The sequence below is a fragment of the Amia ocellicauda genome, unplaced genomic scaffold, assembly GCF_036373705.1.
Source record: "Amia ocellicauda isolate fAmiCal2 unplaced genomic scaffold, fAmiCal2.hap1 HAP1_SCAFFOLD_77, whole genome shotgun sequence".
NCBI classification, from domain to species: domain Eukaryota; kingdom Metazoa; phylum Chordata; class Actinopteri; order Amiiformes; family Amiidae; genus Amia; species Amia ocellicauda.
Genome location: NW_027103004.1, coordinates 146,403 through 167,755, shown reverse-complemented (window position 1 = coordinate 167,755; position 21,353 = coordinate 146,403). Strand labels below are relative to the sequence as shown.

General features: G+C 43.5%; 17 non-coding genes and 1 pseudogene across 17 annotated transcripts; all 18 read left to right on the top strand.

Moving 5' to 3' along the window:
• The first annotated feature begins 705 nt into the window (after nucleotides 1-705).
• On the top strand, nucleotides 706-824 carry LOC136743255 (5S ribosomal RNA). Its single transcript, XR_010815360.1, has one exon. It is a non-coding gene; the product is annotated as a 5S ribosomal RNA (ribosomal RNA).
• A 1,055-nt stretch (nucleotides 825-1,879) lies between these two features.
• Nucleotides 1,880-1,998, top strand: LOC136742978 (5S ribosomal RNA). The gene has a single exon (XR_010815097.1). It is a non-coding gene; the product is annotated as a 5S ribosomal RNA (ribosomal RNA).
• A 1,066-nt stretch (nucleotides 1,999-3,064) lies between these two features.
• On the top strand, nucleotides 3,065-3,183 carry LOC136742977 (5S ribosomal RNA). Its single transcript, XR_010815096.1, has one exon. It is a non-coding gene; the product is annotated as a 5S ribosomal RNA (ribosomal RNA).
• A 1,069-nt stretch (nucleotides 3,184-4,252) lies between these two features.
• Nucleotides 4,253-4,371, top strand: LOC136743254 (5S ribosomal RNA). The gene has a single exon (XR_010815359.1). It is a non-coding gene; the product is annotated as a 5S ribosomal RNA (ribosomal RNA).
• Nucleotides 4,372-5,426: 1,055 nt separating this feature from the next.
• On the top strand, nucleotides 5,427-5,545 carry LOC136742976 (5S ribosomal RNA). Its single transcript, XR_010815095.1, has one exon. It is a non-coding gene; the product is annotated as a 5S ribosomal RNA (ribosomal RNA).
• Nucleotides 5,546-6,600: 1,055 nt separating this feature from the next.
• On the top strand, nucleotides 6,601-6,719 carry LOC136742975 (5S ribosomal RNA). Its single transcript, XR_010815094.1, has one exon. It is a non-coding gene; the product is annotated as a 5S ribosomal RNA (ribosomal RNA).
• Nucleotides 6,720-7,785: 1,066 nt separating this feature from the next.
• LOC136743348 (uncharacterized) lies at nucleotides 7,786-7,894 on the top strand (annotated as a pseudogene).
• Nucleotides 7,895-8,949: 1,055 nt separating this feature from the next.
• LOC136742972 (5S ribosomal RNA) lies at nucleotides 8,950-9,068 on the top strand. Its single transcript, XR_010815092.1, has one exon. It is a non-coding gene; the product is annotated as a 5S ribosomal RNA (ribosomal RNA).
• Nucleotides 9,069-10,134: 1,066 nt separating this feature from the next.
• Nucleotides 10,135-10,253, top strand: LOC136743104 (5S ribosomal RNA). Its single transcript, XR_010815218.1, has one exon. It is a non-coding gene; the product is annotated as a 5S ribosomal RNA (ribosomal RNA).
• Nucleotides 10,254-11,319: 1,066 nt separating this feature from the next.
• LOC136743312 (5S ribosomal RNA) lies at nucleotides 11,320-11,437 on the top strand. Its single transcript, XR_010815415.1, has one exon. It is a non-coding gene; the product is annotated as a 5S ribosomal RNA (ribosomal RNA).
• Nucleotides 11,438-12,492: 1,055 nt separating this feature from the next.
• Nucleotides 12,493-12,611, top strand: LOC136743324 (5S ribosomal RNA). The gene has a single exon (XR_010815427.1). It is a non-coding gene; the product is annotated as a 5S ribosomal RNA (ribosomal RNA).
• Nucleotides 12,612-13,666: 1,055 nt separating this feature from the next.
• Nucleotides 13,667-13,785, top strand: LOC136742973 (5S ribosomal RNA). Its single transcript, XR_010815093.1, has one exon. It is a non-coding gene; the product is annotated as a 5S ribosomal RNA (ribosomal RNA).
• Nucleotides 13,786-14,851: 1,066 nt separating this feature from the next.
• Nucleotides 14,852-14,970, top strand: LOC136743381 (5S ribosomal RNA). Its single transcript, XR_010815450.1, has one exon. It is a non-coding gene; the product is annotated as a 5S ribosomal RNA (ribosomal RNA).
• Nucleotides 14,971-16,025: 1,055 nt separating this feature from the next.
• On the top strand, nucleotides 16,026-16,144 carry LOC136743133 (5S ribosomal RNA). The gene has a single exon (XR_010815245.1). It is a non-coding gene; the product is annotated as a 5S ribosomal RNA (ribosomal RNA).
• Nucleotides 16,145-17,199: 1,055 nt separating this feature from the next.
• Nucleotides 17,200-17,318, top strand: LOC136743309 (5S ribosomal RNA). The gene has a single exon (XR_010815412.1). It is a non-coding gene; the product is annotated as a 5S ribosomal RNA (ribosomal RNA).
• Nucleotides 17,319-18,384: 1,066 nt separating this feature from the next.
• Nucleotides 18,385-18,503, top strand: LOC136743380 (5S ribosomal RNA). The gene has a single exon (XR_010815449.1). It is a non-coding gene; the product is annotated as a 5S ribosomal RNA (ribosomal RNA).
• A 1,066-nt stretch (nucleotides 18,504-19,569) lies between these two features.
• Nucleotides 19,570-19,688, top strand: LOC136743268 (5S ribosomal RNA). The gene has a single exon (XR_010815373.1). It is a non-coding gene; the product is annotated as a 5S ribosomal RNA (ribosomal RNA).
• Nucleotides 19,689-20,754: 1,066 nt separating this feature from the next.
• On the top strand, nucleotides 20,755-20,873 carry LOC136743146 (5S ribosomal RNA). Its single transcript, XR_010815258.1, has one exon. It is a non-coding gene; the product is annotated as a 5S ribosomal RNA (ribosomal RNA).
• The last annotated feature ends 480 nt before the right edge of the window (nucleotides 20,874-21,353 follow it).

Below are 21,353 nucleotides of genomic sequence, written 5' to 3'. Positions count from 1 at the left end.
GATCACATTCAATCTCATTCAAGGCACGGATGTGAATGCAACGGGATGAAATTACTGAAATGATGCCTGCCCTCGAACTGTGATGATGGACTACCCGACTCGCCAATAATATTGGGTTCTGGTGTATTGAAATACAGGAGCTGCTGGATTTGTGTGTTTTCTTACCCCCTCACCATAGTTTGTCAAATGTTTAAACAACTGAACTTATATTCAAGGTTTGTTTCTCTTCATATGTTTTACTGGTTTACATTTGTCTCAGCAACCTCAGCAAAAATGATTCTTCTACTTTCAAAACAAAATGACAACAGGATGAATGCACACACTTGAAAATACAATACATGCAATGTTATGCATCATAGTGATGCAACCTCCTTTCAGTTTCATACTGCATGTCAATTGAAATCCTTACTGAAATGCACACCTTCTCAAGATTGCGCTTGACTGGCGTGTCAGGCACTCAATTACAGCTGTTTTATCAAGACAATGTGTTCGTTTTGTAATATATAGTTCCGGTCTGGTGTGGCACCCCAGCTAACGCACAACGTTGCCACAATGTTGCCACAACGTGGCGTGTTAGCAGGGACTGTCTGCGGTGCGCTGGTGTGTCCCGGGCTTTAGAGTAGAGAGACAGTTCAACTGTAAGTATGAACGGCAGAAACGGATATTGCCTTCCCTTTAAGTAGAGCGTCAGGGACAGCCTCCCTGGCTTACGGCCATACTAGCCTGAATACGCCCGATCTCGTCCGATCTCGGAAGCTAAGCAGGCTCGGGCCTGGTCAGTACTTGGATGGGAGACCGACTGGGAATACGAGGTGCTGTAAGCTTTTGCATCTTTTACACACCAGAGGGCGACAAATCACGAGTTTTAACTTTGGATACACGCAATTTCATCATTATTTCAGATTTGACTTCCCCAAATACACAGGCATACAATAGATCTTGTTCTCCAACGTAAACGGTCCCTAGTAACTAGGGTACATTCATAAATAAATTGAGCATCATGGCTAGAAGTGACTAAATGTTGCCTAATCTTTCTCATCGAGAAATGACACAATTACAGCAACACAAAAAGGAACTCCACCGGACAAAGTTCAGTGCTCACAAGGAGCCTCATTCAACACACATGGTTCCATTCCCATTCATGCAAAGCACGAAAGTGTAAAACTTGGGAACATACTTGAGAGCAAAGATCACATTCAATCTCATTCAAGGCACGGATGTGAATGCAACGGGATGAAATTACTGAAATGATGCCTGCCCTCGAACTGTGATGATGGACTACCCGACTCGCCAATAATATTGGGTTCTGGTGTATTGAAATACAGGAGCTGCTGGATTTGTGTGTTTTCTTACCCCCTCACCATAGTTTGTCAAATGTTTAAACAACTGAACTTATATTCAAGGTTTGTTTCTCTTCATATGTTTTACTGGTTTACATTTGTCTCAGCAACCTGTTGAATGATTCTTCTGCTTTCAAAACAAAATGACAACAGGATGAATGCACACACTTGAAAATACAATACATGCAATGTTATGCATCATAGTGATGCAACCTCCTTTCAGTTTCATACTGCATGTCAATTGAAATCCTTACTGAAATGCACACCTTCTCAAGATTGCGCTTGACTGGCGTGTCAGGCACTCAATTACAGCTGTTTTATCAAGACAATGTGTTCGTTTTGTAATATATAGTTCCGGTCTGGTGTGGCACCCCAGCTAACGCACAACGTTGCCACAACGTTTCGTGTTAGCAGGGACTGTCTGCGGCGCGCTGGTGTGTCCCGGACTTTAGAGTAGAGAGACAGTTCAATTGCAAGTATGAGCGGAAGAAACGGATATTGCCTTCCCTTTAAGTAGAGCGTCAGGGACAGCCTCCCTGGCTTACGGCCATACTAGCCTGAATACGCCCGATCTCGTCCGATCTCGGAAGCTAAGCAGGCTCGGGCCTGGTCAGTACTTGGATGGGAGACCGCCTGGGAATACCAGGTGCTGTAAGCTTTTGCATCTTTTACACACCAGAGGGCGACAAATCACGAGTTTTAACTTTGGATACACGCAATTTCATCATTATTTCAGATTTGACTTCCCCAAATACACAGGCATAGAATAGATCTTGTTCTCCAACGTAAACGGTCCCTAGTAACTAGTGTACATTCGTAAATAAATTGAGCATCATGGCTAGAAGTGACTAAATGTTGCCTAATCTTTCTCATCGAGAAATGACACAATTACAGCAACACAAAAAGGAACTCCACCGGACAAAGTTCAGTGCTCACAAGGAGCCTCATTCAACACACACGGTTCCATTCCCATTCATGCAAAGCACGAAAGTGTAAAACTTGGGAAAATACTTGAGAGCAAAGATCACATTCAATCTCATTCAAGGCACGGATGTGAATGCAACGGGATGAAATTACTGAAATGATGCCTGCCCTCGAACTGTGATGATGGACTACCCGACTCGCCAATAATATTGGGTTCTGGTGTATTGAAATACAGGAGCTGCTGGATTTGTGTGTTTTCTTACCCCCTCACCATAGTTTGTCAAATGTTTAAACAACTGAACTTATATTCAAGGTTTGTTTCTCTTCATATGTTTTACTGGTTTACATTTGTCTCAGCAACCTGTTGAATGATTCTTCTGCTTTCAAAACAAAATGACAACAGGATGAATGCACACACTTGAAAATACAATACATGCAATGTTATGCATCATAGTGATGCAACCTCCTTTCAGTTTCATACTGCATGTCAATTGAAATCCTTACTGAAATGCACACCTTCTCAAGATTGCGCTTGACTGGCGTGTCAGGCACTCAATTACAGCTGTTTTATCAAGAGAATGTGTTCGTTTTGTAATATATAGTTCCGGTCTGGTGTGGCACCCCAGCTAACGCACAACGTTGCCACAATGTTGCCACAACGTGGCGTGTTAGCAGGGACTGTCTGCGGCGCGCTGGTGTGTCCCGGGCTTTAGAGTAGAGAGACAGTTCAACTGTAAGTATGAACGGCAGAAACGGATATTGCCTTCCCTTTAAGTAGAGCGTCAGGGACAGCCTCCCTGGCTTACGGCCATACTAGCCTGAATACGCCCGATCTCGTCCGATCTCGGAAGCTAAGCAGGCTCGGGCCTGGTCAGTACTTGGATGGGAGACCGCCTGGGAATACCAGGTGCTGTAAGCTTTTGCATCTTTTACACACCAGAGGGCGACAAATCACAAGTTTTAACTTTGGATACACGCAATTTCATCATTATTTCAGATTTGACTTCCCCAAATACACAGGCATACAATAGATCTTGTTCTCCAACGTAAACGGTCCCTAGTAACTAGGGTACATTCGTAAATAAATTGAGCATCATGGCTAGAAGTGACTAAATGTTGCCTAATCTTTCTCATCGAGAAATGACACAATTACAGCAACACAAAAAGGAACTCCACCGGACAAAGTTCAGTGCTCACAAGGAGCTTCATTCAACACACACGGTTCCATTCCCATTCATGCAAAGCACGAAAGTGTAAAACTTGGGAACATACTTGAGAGCAAAGATCACATTCAATCTCATTCAAGGCACGGATGTGAATGCAACGGGATGAAATTACTGAAATGATGCCTGCCCTCGAACTGTGATGATGGACTACCCGACTCGCCAATAATATTGGGTTCTGGTGTATTGAAATACAGGAGCTGCTGGATTTGTGTGTTTTCTTACCCCCTCACCATAGTTTGTCAAATGTTTAAACAACTGAACTTATATTCAAGGTTTGTTTCTCTTCATATGTTTTACTGGTTTACATTTGTCTCAGCAACCTCAGCAAAAATGATTCTTCTACTTTCAAAACAAAATGACAACAGGATGAATGCACACACTTGAAAATACAATACATGCAATGTTATGCATCATAGTGATGCAACCTCCTTTCAGTTTCATACTGCATGTCAATTGAAATCCTTACTGAAATGCACACCTTCTCAAGATTGCGCTTGACTGGCGTGTCAGGCACTCAATTACAGCTGTTTTATCAAGACAATGTGTTCGTTTTGTAATATATAGTTCCGGTCTGGTGTGGCACCCCAGCTAACGCACAACGTTGCCACAATGTTGCCACAACGTGGCGTGTTAGCAGGGACTGTCTGCGGTGCGCTGGTGTGTCCCGGGCTTTAGAGTAGAGAGACAGTTCAACTGTAAGTATGAACGGCAGAAACGGATATTGCCTTCCCTTTAAGTAGAGCGTCAGGGACAGCCTCCCTGGCTTACGGCCATACTAGCCTGAATACGCCCGATCTCGTCCGATCTCGGAAGCTAAGCAGGCTCGGGCCTGGTCAGTACTTGGATGGGAGACCGACTGGGAATACGAGGTGCTGTAAGCTTTTGCATCTTTTACACACCAGAGGGCGACAAATCACGAGTTTTAACTTTGGATACACGCAATTTCATCATTATTTCAGATTTGACTTCCCCAAATACACAGGCATACAATAGATCTTGTTCTCCAACGTAAACGGTCCCTAGTAACTAGGGTACATTCATAAATAAATTGAGCATCATGGCTAGAAGTGACTAAATGTTGCCTAATCTTTCTCATCGAGAAATGACACAATTACAGCAACACAAAAAGGAACTCCACCGGACAAAGTTCAGTGCTCACAAGGAGCCTCATTCAACACACATGGTTCCATTCCCATTCATGCAAAGCACGAAAGTGTAAAACTTGGGAACATACTTGAGAGCAAAGATCACATTCAATCTCATTCAAGGCACGGATGTGAATGCAACGGGATGAAATTACTGAAATGATGCCTGCCCTCGAACTGTGATGATGGACTACCCGACTCGCCAATAATATTGGGTTCTGGTGTATTGAAATACAGGAGCTGCTGGATTTGTGTGTTTTCTTACCCCCTCACCATAGTTTGTCAAATGTTTAAACAACTGAACTTATATTCAAGGTTTGTTTCTCTTCATATGTTTTACTGGTTTACATTTGTCTCAGCAACCTGTTGAATGATTCTTCTGCTTTCAAAACAAAATGACAACAGGATGAATGCACACACTTGAAAATACAATACATGCAATGTTATGCATCATAGTGATGCAACCTCCTTTCAGTTTCATACTGCATGTCAATTGAAATCCTTACTGAAATGCACACCTTCTCAAGATTGCGCTTGACTGGCGTGTCAGGCACTCAATTACAGCTGTTTTATCAAGACAATGTGTTCGTTTTGTAATATATAGTTCCGGTCTGGTGTGGCACCCCAGCTAACGCACAACGTTGCCACAACGTTTCGTGTTAGCAGGGACTGTCTGCGGCGCGCTGGTGTGTCCCGGACTTTAGAGTAGAGAGACAGTTCAACTGCAAGTATGAGCGGCAGAAACGGATATTGCCTTCCCTTTAAGTAGAGCGTCAGGGACAGCTTCCCTGGCTTACGGCCATACTAGCCTGAATACGCCCGATCTCGTCCGATCTCGGAAGCTAAGCAGGCTCGGGCCTGGTCAGTACTTGGATGGGAGACCGCCTGGGAATACCAGGTGCTGTAAGCTTTTGCATCTTTTACACACCAGAGGGCGACAAATCACGAGTTTTAACTTTGGATACACGCAATTTCATCATTATTTCAGATTTGACTTCCCCGAATACACAGGCATACAATAGATCTTGTTCTCCAACGTAAACGGTCCCTAGTAACTAGGGTACATTCGTAAATAAATTGAGCATCATGGCTAGAAGTGACTAAATGTTGCCTAATCTTTCTCATCGAGAAATTACACAATTACAGCAACACAAAAAGGAACTCCACCGGACAAAGTTCAGTGCTCACAAGGAGCCTCATTCAACACACACGGTTCCATTCCCATTCATGCAAAGCACGAAAGTGTAAAACTTGGGAACATACTTGAGAGCAAAGATCACATTCAATCTCATTCAAGGCACGGATGTGAATGCAACGGGATGAAATTACTGAAATGATGCCTGCCCTCGAACTGTGATGATGGACTACCCGACTCGCCAATAATATTGGGTTCTGGTGTATTGAAATACAGGAGCTGCTGGATTTGTGTGTTTTCTTACCCCCTCACCATAGTTTGTCAAATGTTTAAACAACTGAACTTATATTCAAGGTTTGTTTCTCTTCATATGTTTTACTGGTTTACATTTGTCTCAGCAACCTGTTGAATGATTCTTCTGCTTTCAAAACAAAATGACAACAGGATGAATGCACACACTTGAAAATACAATACATGCAATGTTATGCATCATAGTGATGCAACCTCCTTTCAGTTTCATACTGCATGTCAATTGAAATCCTTACTGAAATGCACACCTTCTCAAGATTGCGCTTGACTGGCGTGTCAGGCACTCAATTACAGCTGTTTTATCAAGACAATGTGTTCGTTTTGTAATATATAGTTCCGGTCTGGTGTGGCACCCCAGCTAACGCACAACGTTGCCACAACGTTTCGTGTTAGCAGGGACTGTCTGCGGCGCGCTGGTGTGTCCCGGACTTTAGAGTAGAGAGACAGTTCAACTGCAAGTATGAGCGGCAGAAACGGATATTGCCTTCCCTTTAAGTAGAGCGTCAGGGACAGCTTCCCTGGCTTACGGCCATACTAGCCTGAATACGCCCGATCTCGTCCGATCTCGGAAGCTAAGCAGGCTCGGGCCTGGTCAGTACTTGGATGGGAGACCGCCTGGGAATACCAGGTGCTGTAAGCTTTTGCATCTTTTACACACCAGAGGGCGACAAATCACGAGTTTTAACTTTGGATACACGCAATTTCATCATTATTTCAGATTTGACTTCCCCGAATACACAGGCATACAATAGATCTTGTTCTCCAACGTAAACGGTCCCTAGTAACTAGGGTACATTCGTAAATAAATTGAGCATCATGGCTAGAAGTGACTAAATGTTGCCTAATCTTTCTCATCGAGAAATTACACAATTACAGCAACACAAAAAGGAACTCCACCGGACAAAGTTCAGTGCTCACAAGGAGCCTCATTCAACACACACGGTTCCATTCCCATTCATGCAAAGCACGAAAGTGTAAAACTTGGGAACATACTTGAGAGCAAAGATCACATTCAATCTCATTCAAGGCACGGATGTGAATGCAACGGGATGAAATTACTGAAATGATGCCTGCCCTCGAACTGTGATGATGGACTACCAGACTCGCCAATAATATTGGGTTCTGGTGTATTGAAATACAGGAGCTGCTGGATTTGTGTGTTTTCTTACCCCCTCACCATAGTTTGTCAAATGTTTAAACAACTGAACTTATATTCAAGGTTTGTTTCTCTTCATATGTTTTACTGGTTTACATTTGTCTCAGCAACCTGTTGAATGATTCTTCTGCTTTCAAAACAAAATGACAACAGGATGAATGCACACACTTGAAAATATAATACATGCAATGTTATGCATCATAGTGATGCAACCTCCTTTCAGTTTCATACTGCATGTCAATTGAAATCCTTACTGAAATGCACACCTTCTCAAGATTGCGCTTGACTGGCGTGTCAGGCACTCAATTACAGCTGTTTTATCAAGACAATGTGTTCGTTTTGTAAAATATAGTTCCGGTCTGGTGTGGCACCCCAGCTAACGCACAACGTTGCCACAACGTTGCCACAAAGTTTCGTGTTAGCAGGGACTGTCTGCGGCGCGCTGGTGTGTCCCGGACTTTAGAGTAGAGAGACAGTTCATTTGCAAGTATGAGCGGCAGAAACGGATATTGCCTTCCCTTTAAGTAGAGCGTCAGGGACAGCCTCCCTGGCTTACGGCCATACTAGCCTGAATACGCCCGATCTCGGAAGCTAAGCAGGCTCGGGCCTGGTCAGTACTTGAATGGGAGACCGCCTGGGAATACCAGGTGCTGTAAGCTTTTGCATCTTTTACACACCAGAGCGCGACAAATCACGAGTTTTAACTTTGGATACACGCAATTTCATCATTATTTCAGATTTGACTTCCCCAAATACACAGGCATACAATAGATCTTGTTCTCCAACGTAAACGGTCCCTAGTAACTAGGGTACATTCGTAAATAAATTGAGCATCATGGCTAGAAGTGACTAAATGTTGCCTAATCTTTCTCATCGAGAAATGACACAATTACAGCAACACAAAAAGGAACTCCACCGGACAAAGTTCAGTGCTCACAAGGAGCCTCATTCACCACACACGGTTCCATTCCCATTCATGCAAAGCACGAAAGTGTAAAACTTGGGAACATACTTGAGAGCAAAGATCACATTGAATCTCATTCAAGGCACGGATGTGAATGCAACGGGATGAAATTACTGAAATGATGCCTGCCCTCGAACTGTGATGATGGACTACCCGACTCGCCAATAATATTGGGTTCTGGTGTATTGAAATACAGGAGCTGCTGGATTTGTGTGTTTTCTTACCCCCTCACCATAGTTTGTCAAATGTTTAAACAACTGAACTTATATTCAAGGTTTGTTTCTCTTCATATGTTTTACTGGTTTACATTTGTCTCAGCAACCTGTTGAATGATTCTTCTGCTTTCAAAACAAAATGACAACAGGATGAATGCACACACTTGAAAATACAATACATGCAATGTTATGCATCATAGTGATGCAACCTCCTTTCAGTTTCATACTGCATGTCAATTGAAATCCTTACTGAAATGCACACCTTCTCAAGATTGCGCTTGACTGGCGTGTCAGGCACTCAATTACAGCTGTATTATCAAGACAATGTGTTCGTTTTGTAAAATATAGTTCCGGTCTGGTGTGGCACCCCAGCTAACGCACAACGTTGCCACAACGTTTCGTGTTAGCAGGGACTGTCTGCAGCGTGCTGGTGTGTCCAGGACTTTAGAGTAGAGAGACAGTTCAACTGCAAGTATGAGCGGCAGAAACGGATATTGCCTTCCCTTTAAGTAGAGGGTCAAGGACAGCCTCCCTGGCTTACGGCCATACTAGCCTGAATACGCCCGATCTCATCCGATCTCGGAAGCTAAGCAGGCTCGGGCCTGGTTAGTACTTGGATGGGAGACCGCCTGGGAATACCAGGTGCTGTAAGCTTTTGCATCTTTTACACACCAGAGGGCGACAAATCACGAGTTTTAACTTTGGATACACGCAATTTCATCATTATTTCAGATTTGACTTCCCCAAATACACAGGCATACAATAGATCTTGTTCTCCAACGTAAACGGTCCCTAGTAACTAGGGTACATTCGTAAATAAATTGAGCATCATGGCTAGAAGTGACTAAATGTTGCCTAATCTGTCTCATCGAGAAATGACACAATTACAGCAACACAAAAAGGAACTCCACCGGACAAAGTTCAGTGCTCACAAGGAGCCTCATTCAACACACACGGTTCCATTCCCATTCATGCAAAGCACGAAAGTGTAAAACTTGGGAACATACTTGAGAGCAAAGATCACATTCAATCTCAATCAAGGCACGGATGTGAATGCAACGGGATGAAATTACTGAAATGATGCCTGCCCTCGAACTGTGATGATGGACTACCCGACTCGCCAATAATATTGGCTTCTGGTGTATTGAAATACAGGAGCTGCTGGATTTGTGTGTTTTCTTACCCCCTCACCATAGTTTGTCAAATGTTTAAACAACTGAACTTATATTCAAGGTTTGTTTCTCTTCATATGTTTTACTGGTTTACATTTGTCTCAGCAACCTGTTGAATGATTCTTCTGCTTTCAAAACAAAATGACAACAGGATGAATGCACACACTTGAAAATATAATACATGCAATGTTATGCATCATAGTGATGCAACCTCCTTTCAGTTTCATACTGCATGTCAATTGAAATCCTTACTGAAATGCACACCTTCTCAAGATTGCGCTTGACTGGCGTGTCAGGCACTCAATTACAGCTGTTTTATCAAGACAATGTGTTCGTTTTGTAAAATATAGTTCCGGTCTGGTGTGGCACCCCAGCTAACGCACAACGTTGCCACAATGTTGCCACAACGTGGCGTGTTAGCAGGGACTGTCTGCGGCACGCTGGTGTGTCCCGGGCTTTAGAGTAGAGAGACAGTTCAACTGTAAGTATGAACGGCAGAAACGGATATTGCCTTCCCTTTAAGTAGAGCGTCAGGGACAGCCTCCCTGGCTTACGGCCATACTAGCCTGAATACGCCCGATCTCGTCCGATCTCGGAAGCCAAGCAGGCTCGGGCCTGGTCAGTACTTGGATGGGAGACCGCCTGGGAATACCAGGTGCTGTAAGCTTTTGCATCTTTTACACACCAGAGCGCGACAAATCACGAGTTTTAACTTTGGATACACGCAATTTCATCATTATTTCAGATTTTACTTCCCCAAATACACAGGCATACAATAGATCTTGTTCTCCAACGTAAACGGTCCCTAGTAACTAGGGTACATTCGTAAATAAATTGAGCATCATGGCTAGAAGTGACTAAATGTTGCCTAATCTTTCTCATCGAGAAATGACACAATTACAGCAACACAAAAAGGAACTCCACCGGACAAAGTTCAGTGCTCACAAGGAGCCTCATTCAACACACACGGTTCCATTCCCATTCATGCAAAGCACGAAAGTGTAAAACTTGGGAACATACTTGAGAGCAAAGATCACATTCAATCTCATTCAAGGCACGGATGTGAATGCAACGGGATGAAATTACTGAAATGATGCCTGCCCTCGAACTGTGATGATGGACTACCCGACTCGCCAATAATATTGGGTTCTGGTGTATTGAAATACAGGAGCTGCTGGATTTGTGTGTTTTCTTACCCCCTCACCATAGTTTGTCAAATGTTTAAACAACTGAACTTATATTCAAGGTTTGTTTCTCTTCATATGTTTTACTGGTTTACATTTGTCTCAGCAACCTGTTGAATGATTCTTCTGCTTTCAAAACAAAATGACAACAGGATGAATGCACACACTTGAAAATACAATACATGCAATGTTATGCATCATAGTGATGCAACCTCCTTTCAGTTTCATACTGCATGTCAATTGAAATCCTTACTGAAATGCACACCTTCTCAAGATTGCGCTTGACTGGCGTGTCAGGCACTCAATTACAGCTGTTTTATCAAGACAATGTGTTCGTTTTGTAATATATAGTTCCGGTCTGGTGTGGCACCCCAGCTAACGCACAACGTTGCCACAATGTTGCCACAACGTGGCGTGTTAGCAGGGACTGTCTGCGGCGCGCTGGTGTGTCCCGGGCTTTAGAGTAGAGAGACAGTTCAACTGTAAGTATGAACGGCAGAAACGGATATTGCCTTCCCTTTAAGTAGAGCGTCAGGGACAGCCTCCCTGGCTTACGGCCTACTAGCCTGAATACGCCCGATCTCGTCCGATCTCGGAAGCTAAGCAGGCTCGGGCCTGGTCAGTACTTGGATGGGAGACCGCCTGGGAATACCAGGTGCTGCAAGCTTTTGCATCTTTTACACACCAGAGGGCGACAAATCACGATTTTTAACTTTGGATACACGCAATTTCATCATTATTTCAGATTTGACTTCCCCAAATACACAGGCATACAATAGATCTTGTTCTCCAACGTAAACGGTCCCTAGTAACTAGGGTACATTCGTAAATAAATTGAGCATCATGGCTAGAAGTGACTAAATGTTGCCTAATCTTTCTCATCGAGAAATGACACAATTACAGCAACACAAAAAGGAACTCCACCGGACAAAGTTCACTGCTCACAAGGAGCCTCATTCAACACACACGGTTCCATTCCCATTCATGCAAAGCACGAAAGTGTAAAACTTGGGAACATACTTGAGAGCAAAGATCATATTCAATCTCATTCAAGGCACGGATGTGAATGCAACGGGATGAAATTACTGAAATGATGCCTGCTCTCGAACTGTGATGATGGACTACCCGACTCGCCAATAATATTGGGTTCTGGTGTATTGAAATACAGGAGCTGCTGGATTTGTGTGTTTTCTTACCCCCTCACCATAGTTTGTCAAATGTTTAAACAACTGAACTTATATTCAAGGTTTGTTTCTCTTCATATGTTTTACTGGTTTACATTTGTCTCAGCAACCTGTTGAATGATTCTTCTGCTTTCAAAACAAAATGACAACAGGATGAATGCACACACTTGAAAATACAATACATGCAATGTTATGCATCATAGTGATGCAACCTCCTTTCAGTTTCATACTGCATGTCAATTGAAATCCTTACTGAAATGCACACCTTCTCAAGATTGCGCTTGACTGGCGTGTCAGGCACTCAATTACAGCTGTATTATCAAGACAATGTGTTCGTTTTGTAAAATATAGTTCCGGTCTGGTGTGGCACCCCAGCTAACGCACAACGTTGCCACAACGTTTCGTGTTAGCAGGGACTGTCTGCAGCGTGCTGGTGTGTCCCGGACTTTAGAGTAGAGAGACAGTTCAACTGCAAGTATGAGCGGCAGAAACGGATATTGCCTTCCCTTTAAGTAGAGGGTCAAGGACAGCCTCCCTGGCTTACGGCCATACTAGCCTGAATACGCCCGATCTCGTCCGATCTCGGAAGCTAAGCAGGCTCGGGCCTGGTTAGTACTTGGATGGGAGACCGCCTGGGAATACCAGGTGCTGTAAGCTTTTTCATCTTTTACACACCAGAGGGCGACAAATCACGAGTTTTAACTTTGGATACACGCAATTTCATCATTATTTCAGATTTGACTTCCCCAAATACACAGGCATACAATAGATCTTGTTCTCCAACGTAAACGGTCCCTAGAAACTAGGGTACATTCGTAAATAAATTCAGCATCATGGCTAGAAGTGACTAAATGTTGCCTAATCTATCTCATCGAGAAATGACACAATTACAGCAACACAAAAAGGAACTCCACCGGACAAAGTTCAGTCCTCACAAGGAGCCTCATTCAACACACACGGTTCCATTCCCATTCATGCAAAGCACGAAAGTGTAAAACTTGGGAACATACTTGAGAGCAAAGATCACATTCAATCTCATTCAAGGCACGGATGTGAATGCAACGGGATGAAATAACTGAAATGATGCCTGCCCTCGAACTGTGATGATGGACTACCCGACTCGCCAATAATATTGGCTTCTGGTGTATTGAAATACAGGAGCTGCTGGATGTGTGTGTTTTCTTACCCCCTCACCATAGTTTGTCAAATGTTTAAACAACTGAACTTATATTCAAGGTTTGTTTCTCTTCATATGTTTTACTGGTTTACATTTGTCTCAGCAACCTGTTGAATGATTCTTCTGCTTTCAAAACAAAATGACAACAGGATGAATGCACACACTTGAAAATACAATACATGCAATGTTATGCATCATAGTGATGCAACCTCCTTTCAGTTTCATACTGCATGTCAATTGAAATCCTTACTGAAATGCACACCTTCTCAAGATTGCGCTTGACTGGCGTGTCAGGCACTCAATTACAGCTGTTTTATCAAGACAATGTGTTCGTTTTGTAATATATAGTTCCGGTCTGGTGTGGCACCCCAGCTAACGCACAACGTTGCCACAACGTTTCGTGTTAGCAGGGACTGTCTGCGGCGCGCTGGTGTGTCCCGGACTTTAGAGTAGAGAGACAGTTCAACTGCAAGTATGAGCGGCAGAAACGGATATTGCCTTCCCTTTAAGTAGAGCGTCAGGGATAGCCTCCCTGGCTTACGGCCATACTAGCCTGAATACGCCCGATCTCGTCCGATCTCGGAAGCTAAGCAGGCTCGGGCCTGGTCAGTACTTGGATGGGAGACCGCCTGGGAATACCAGGTGCTGTAAGCTTTTGCATCTTTTACACACCAGAGGGCGACAAATCACGAGTTTTAACTTTGGATACACGCAATTTCATCATTATTTCAGATTTGACTTCCCCAAATACACAGGCATACAATAGATCTTGTTCTCCAACGTAAACGGTCCCTAGTAACTAGGGTACATTCGTAAATAAATTGAGCATCATGGCTAGAAGTGACTAAATGTTGCCTAATCTATCTCATCGAGAAATGACACAATTACAGCAACACAAAAAGGAACTCCACCGGACAAAGTTCAGTGCTCACAAGGAGCCTCATTCAACACAAACGGTTCCATTCCCATTCATGCAAAGCACGAAAGTGTAAAACTTGGGAACATACTTGAGAGCAAAGATCACATTCAATCTCATTCAAGGCACGGATGTGAATGCAACGGGATGAAATTACTGAAATGATGCCTGCCCTCGAACTGTGATGATGGACTACCCGACTCGCCAATAATATTGGGTTCTGGTGTATTGAAATACAGGAGCTGCTGGATTTGTATGTTTTCTTACCCCCTCACCATACTTTCTCAAATGTTTAAACAACTGAACTTATATTCAAGGTTTGTTTCTCTTCATATGTTTTACTGGTTTACATTTGTCTCAGCAACCTGTTGAATGATTCTTCTGCTTTCAAAACAAAATGACAACAGGATGAATGCACACACTTGAAAATACAATACATGCAATGTTATGCATCATAGTGATGCAACCTCCTTTCAGTTTCATACTGCTTGTCAATTGAAATCCTTACTGAAATGCACACCTTCTCAAGATTGCGCTTGACTGGCGTGTCAGGCACTAAATTACAGCTGTTTTATCAAGACAATGTGTTCGTTTTGTAATATATAGTTCCGGTCTGGTGTGGCACCCCAGCTAACGCACAACGTTGCCACAATGTTGCCACAACGTGGCATGTTAGCAGGGACTGTCTGCGGCGCACTGGTGTGTCCCGGGCTTTAGAGTAGAGAGACAGTTCAACTGTAAGTATGAACGGCAGAAACGGATATTGCCTTCCCTTTAAGTAGAGCGTCAGGGACAGCCTCCCTGGCTTACGGCCATACTAGCCTGAATACGCCCGATCTCGTCCGATCTCGGAAGCTAAGCAGGCTCGGGCCTGGTCAGTACTTGGATGGGAGACCGCCTGGGAATACCAGGTGCTGTAAGCTTTTGCATCTTTTACACGCCAGAGGGCGACAAATCACGAGTTTTAACTTTGGATACACGCAATTTCATCATTATTTCAGATTTGACTTCCCCAAATACACAGGCATACAATAGATCTTGTTCTCCAACGTAAACGGTCCCTAGTAACTAGGGTACATTCGTAAATAAATTGAGCATCATGGCTAGAAGTGACTAAATGTTGCCTAATCTTTCTCATCGAGAAATGACACAATTACAGCAACACAAAAAGGAACTCCACCGGACAAAGTTCAGTGCTCACAAGGAGCCTCATTCAACACACACGGTTCCATTCCCATTCATGCAAAGCACGAAAGTGTAAAACTTGGGAACATACTTGAGAGCAAAGATCACATTCAATCTCATTCAAGGCACGGATGTGAATGCAACGGGATGAAATTACTGAAATGATGCCTGCCCTCGAACTGTGATGATGGACTACCCGACTCGCCAATAATATTGGGTTCTGGTGTATTGAAATACAGGAGCTGCTGGATTTGTGTGTTTTCTTACCCCCTCACCATAGTTTGTCAAATGTTTAAACAACTGAACTTATATTCAAGGTTTGTTTCTCTTCATATGTTTTACTGGTTTACATTTGTCTCAGCAACCTGTTGAATGATTCTTCTGCTTTCAAAACAAAATGACAACAGGATGAATGCACACACTTGAAAATACAATACATGCAATGTTATGCATCATAGTGATGCAACCTCCTTTCAGTTTCATACTGCATGTCAATTGAAATCCTTACTGAAATGCACACCTTCTCAAGATTGCGCTTGACTGGCGTGTCAGGCACACAATTACAGCTGTATTATCAAGACAATGTGTTCGTTTTGTAAAATATAGTTCCGGTCTGGTGTGGCACCCCAGCTAACGCACAACGTTGCCACAACGTGGCATGTTAGCAGGGACTGTCTGCGGTGCGCTGGTGTGTCCCGGGCTTTAGAGTAGAGAGACAGTTCAACTGTAAGTATGAACGGCAGAAACGGATATTGCCTTCCCTTTAAGTAGAGCGTCAGGGACAGCCTCCCTGGCTTACGGCCATACTAGCCTGAATACGCCCGATCTCATCAGATCTCGGAAGCCAAGCGGGCTCGGGCCTGGTCAGTACTTGGATGGGAGACCGCCTGGGAATACCAGGTGCTGTAAGCTTTTGCATCTTTTACACACCAGAGGGCGACAAATCACGAGTTTTAACTTTGGATACACGCAATTTCATCATTATTTCAGATTTGACTTCCCCAAATACACAGGCATACAATAGATCTTGTTCTCCAACGTAAACGGTCCCTAGTAACTAGGGTACATTCGTAAATAAATTGAGCATCATGGCTAGAAGTGACTAAATGTTGCCTAATCTTTCTCATCAAGAAATGACACAATTACAGCAACACAAAAAGGAACTCCACCGGACAAAGTTCAGTGCTCACAAGGAGCCTCATTCAACACACACGGTTCCATTCCCATTCATGCAAAGCACGAAAGTGTAAAACTTGGGAACGTACTTGAGAGCAAAGATCACATTCAATCTCATTCAAGGCACGGATGTGAATGCAACGGGATGAAATTACTGAAATGATGCCTGCCCTCGAACTGTGATGATGGACTACCCGACTCGCCAATAATATTGGGTTCTGGTGTATTGAAATACAGGAGCTGCTGGATTTGTGTGTTTTCTTACCCCCTCACCATAGTTTGTCAAATGTTTAAACAACTGAACTTATATTCAAGGTTTGTTTCTCTTCATATGTTTTACTGGTTTACATTTGTCTCAGCAACCTGTTGAATGATTCATCTGCTTTCAAAACAAAATGACAACAGGATGAATGCACACACTTGAAAATACACTACATGCAATGTTATGCATCATAGTGATGCAACCTCCTTTCAGTTTCATACTGCATGTCAATTGAAATCCTTACTGAAATGCACACCTTCTCAAGATTGCGCTTGACTGGCGTGACAGGCACTCAATTACAGCTGTTTTATCAAGACAATGTGTTCGTTTTGTAAAATATAGTTCCGGTCTGGTGTGGCACCCCAGCTAACGCACAACGTTGCCACAACGTGGCGTGTTAGCAGGGACAGTCTGCGGCGCGCTGGTGTGTCCCGGGCTTTAGAGTAGAGAGACAGTTCAACTGTAAGTATGAACGGCAGAAACGGATATTGCCTTCCCTTTAAGTAGAGCGTCAGGAACAGCCTCCCTGGCTTATGGCCATTCTAGCCTGAATACGCCCGATCTCGTCCGATCTCGGAAGCCAAGCAGGCTCGGGCCTGGTCAGCACTTGGATGGGAGACCGCCTGGGAATACCAGGTGCTGTAAGCTTTTGCACCTTTTACACACCAGAGGGCGACAAATCACGAGTTTTAACTTTGGATACACACAATTTCATCATTATTTCAGATTTGACTTCCCCAAATACACAGGCATACAATAGATCTTGTTCTCCAACGTAAACGGTCCCTAGTAACTAGGGTACATTCGTAACTAAATTGAGCATCATGGCTAGAAGTGACTAAATGTTGCCTAATCTTTCTCATCAAGAAATGACACAATTACAGCAACACAAAAAGGAACTCCACCGGACAAAGTTCAGTGCTCACAAGGAGCCTCATTCAACACACACGGTTCCATTCCCATTCATGCAAAGCAAGAAAGTGTAAAACTTGGGAACATACTTGAGAGCAAAGATCACATTCAATCTCATTCAAGGCACGGATGTGAATGCAACGGGATGAAATTACTGAAATGATGCCTGCCATCGAACTGTGATGATGGACTACCCGACTCGCCAATCATGTTGGGTTCTGGTGTATTGAAATACAGGAGCTGCTGGATTTGTATGTTTTCTTACCCCCTCACCATAGTTTGTCAAATGTTTAAACAACTGAACTTATATTCAAGGTTTGTTTCTCTTCATATGTTTTACTGGTTTACATTTGTCTCAGCAACCTGTTGAATGATTCTTCTGCTTTCAAAACAAAATGACAACAGGATGAATGCACACACTTGAAAATACAATACATGCAATGTTATGCATCATAGTGATGCAACCTCCTTTCAGTTTCATACTGCATGTCAATTGAAATCCTTACTGAAATGCACACCTTGTCAAGATTGCGCTTGACTCGCGTGTCAGGCACTCAATTACAGCTGTTTTATCAAGACAATGTGTTCGTTTTGTAATATATAGTTCCGGTCTGGTGTGGCACCCCAGCTAACGCACAACGTTGCCACAATGTTGCCACAACGTGGCGTGTTAGCAGGGACTGTCTGCGGCGCGCTGGTGTGTCCCGGGCTTTAGAGTAGAGAGACAGTTCAACTGTAAGTATGAACGGCAGAAACGGATATTGCCTTCCCTTTAAGTAGAGCGTCAGGGAGAGCCTCCCTGGCTTACGGCCATACTAGCCTGAATACGCCCGATCTCGTCCGATCTCGGAAGCTAAGCAGGCTCGGGCCTGGTCAGTACTTGGATGGGAGACCGCCTGGGAATACCAGGTGCTGTAAGCTTTTGCATCTTTTACACACCAGAGGGCGACAAATCACGAGTTTTAACTTTGGATACACGCAATTTCATCATTATTTCAGATTTGACTTCCCCAAATACACAGGCATACAATAGATCTTGTTCTCCAACGTAAACGGTCCCTAGTAACTAGGGTACATTCGTAAATAAATTGAGCATCATGGCTAGAAGTGACTAAATGTTGCCTAATCTTTCTCATCGAGAAATGACACAATTACAGCAACACAAAAAGGAACTCCACCGGACAAAGTTCAGTGCTCACAAGGAGCCTCATTCAACACACACGGTTCCATTCCCATTCATGCAAAGCACGAAAGTGTAAAACTTGGGAACATACTTGAGAGCAAAGATCACATTCAATCTCATTCAAGGCACGGATGTGAATGCAACGGGATGAAATTACTGAAATGATGCCTGCCCTCGAACTGTGATGATGGACTACCCGACTCGCCAATAATATTGGGTTCTGGTGTATTGAAATACAGGAGCTGCTGGATTTGTGTGTTTTCTTACCCCCTCACCATAGTTTGTCAAATGTTTAAACAACTGAACTTATATTCAAGGTTTGTTTCTCTTCATATGTTTTACTGGTTTACATTTGTCTCAGCAACCTGTTGAATGATTCTTCTGCTTTCAAAACAAAATGACAACAGGATGAATGCAAACACTTGAAAATACAATACATGCAATGTTATGCATCATAGTGATGCAACCTCCTTTCAGTTTCATACTGCATGTCAATTGAAATCCTTACTGAAATGCACACCTTCTCAAGATTGCGCTTGACTGGCGTGTCAGGCACTCAATTACAGCTGTTTTATCAAGACAATGTGTTCGTTTTGTAATATATAGTTCCGGTCTGGTGTGGCACCCCAGCTAACGCACAACTTTGCCACAATGTTGCCACAACGTGGCGTGTTAGCAGGGACTGTCTGCGGCGCGCTGGTGTGTCCCGGGCTTTAGAGTAGAGAGACAGTTCAACTGTAAGTATGAACGGCAGAAACGGATATTGCCTTCCCTTTAAGTAGAGCGTCAGGGACAGCCTCCCTGGCTTACGGCCATACTAGCCTGAATACGCCCAATCTCGTCCGATCTCGGAAGCTAAGCAGGCTCGGGCCTGGTCAGTATTTGGATGGGAGACCGCCTGGGAATACCAGGTGCTGTAAGCTTTTGCATCTTTTACACACCAAAGGGCGACAAATCACAAGTTTTAACTTTGGATACACGCAATTTCATCATTATTTCAGATTTGACTTCCCCAAATACACAGGCATACAATAGATCTTGTTCTCCAACGTAAACGGTCCCTAGTAACTAGTGTACATTTGTAAATAAATTGAGCATCATGGCTAGAAGTGACTAAATGTTGCCTAATCTTTCTCATCGAGAAATGACACAATTACAGCAACACAAAAAGGAACTCCACCGGACAAAGTTCAGTGCTCACAAGGAGCCTCATTCAACACACACGGTTCCATTCCCATTCATGCAAAGCACGAAAGTGTAAAACTTGGGAACATACTTGAGAGCAAAGATCACATTGAATCTCATTCAAGGCACGGATGTGAATGCAACGGGATGAAATTACTGAAATGATGCCTGCCCTCGAACTGTGATGATGGACTACCCGACTCGCCAATAATATTGGCTTCTGGTGTATTGAAATACAGGAGCTGCTGGATTTGTGTGTTTTCTTACCCCCTCACCATAGTTTGTCAAATGTTTAAACAACTGAACTTATATTCAAGGTTTGTTTCTCTTCATATGTTTTACTGGTTTACATTTGTCTCAGCAACCTGTTGAATGATTCTTCTGCTTTCAAAACAAAATGACAACAGGATGAATGCACACACTTGAAAATACAATACATGCAATGTTATGCATCATAGTGATGCAACCTCCTATCAGTTTCATACTGCATGTCAATTGAAATCCTTACTGAAATGCACACCTTCTCAAGATTGCGCTTGACTGGCATGTCAGGCACTCAATTACAGCTGTTTTATCAAGACAATGTGTTCGTTTTGTAATATATAGTTCCGGTCTGGTGTGGCACCCCAGCTAACGCACAACGTTGCCACAATGTTGCCACAACGTTTCGTGTTAGCAGGGACTGTCTGCGGCGCGCTGGTGTGTCCCGGGCTTTAGAGTAGAGAGACAGTTCAACTGTAAGTATGAACGGCAGAAACGGATATTGCCTTCCCTTTAAGTAGAGCGTCAGGGACAGCCTCCCTGGCTTACGGCCATACTAGCCTGAATACGCCCGATCTCGTCCGATCTCGGAAGCTAAGCAGGCTCGGGCCTGGTCAGTACTTGGATGGGAGACTGCCTGGGAATACCAGGTGCTGTAAGCTTTTGCATCTTTTACACACCAGAGGGCGACAAATCACGAGTTTTAACTTTGGATACACGCAATTTCATCATTATTTCAGATTTGACTTCCCCAAATACACAGGCATACAATAGATCTTGTTCTCCAACGTAAACGGTCCCTAGTAACTAGGGTACATTCGTAAATAAATTGAGCATCATGGCTAGAAGTGACTAAATGTTGCCTAATCTTTCTCATCGAGAAATGACACAATTACAGCAACACAAAAAGGAACTCCACCGGACAAAGTTCAGTGCTCACAAGGAGCCTCATTCAACACACACGGTTCCATTCCCATTCATGCAAAGCACGAAAGTGTAAAACTTGGGAACATACTTGAGAGCAAAGATCACATTCAATCTCATTCAAGGCACGGATGTGAATGCAACGGGATGAAATTACTGAAATGATGCCTGCCCTCGAACTGTGATGATGGACTACCCGACTCGCCAATAATATTGGG